A 623-nucleotide genomic window follows, 5' to 3' on the forward strand; every position below is an offset into this window, starting at 1 on the left:
ATGATTTGTCAAATATATTTTGAATGAATAAGTGGAGAAAACGCTTGACATTCCATTCACCTAAAATTCGTGAATCCTCTAATGTCGTGGTGACACCAACCTTTTAGCCTATTTAAAAGGCAACCACACTTCTAAAAGATAGTTATATAGTTGTTTGCACCCCGCGGCATAATCCAATGGTGCAAAGGACATGAGTGAGGTAGTTTCAGCATTGCTGACAATCGCAGTGTAAGGGTTCGATTCCTGAGATATGGAATTTAACTATTTGTGGGCACCAGTGTACAGACAAGTTCTTGTTCCCTGACCTGGTGGAGCACATCCCACGATTTACCCCCCTCACGATACTCTAGGGGCGGGGCGGTGGGGGCCCTCAAGGTTGGGGTTCAACCTTTTTTTTATAGTTATATAGCTAGTTGATAGGACATGTTGACGTAATCCTCGGAAAACGTGTTTTCCTTTCTTTCAAGTGTAACTCTATTGCTCAATTCGCGTCAAACATATTTCAAATAAATAAATAGAGAAAAACACTGGACATCCCATTCACCCAAAGTGTAAACAAACTCTTCCTCCGCCCCAAATTTCTATTTTTGAGCAGTTAATTTAGACATTCAAGAGAGAATCTT

This window comes from Olea europaea, unplaced genomic scaffold (genome assembly GCF_002742605.1).
Source record: "Olea europaea var. sylvestris unplaced genomic scaffold, O_europaea_v1 scaffold1251, whole genome shotgun sequence".
NCBI classification, from domain to species: Eukaryota; Viridiplantae; Streptophyta; class Magnoliopsida; order Lamiales; family Oleaceae; genus Olea; species Olea europaea.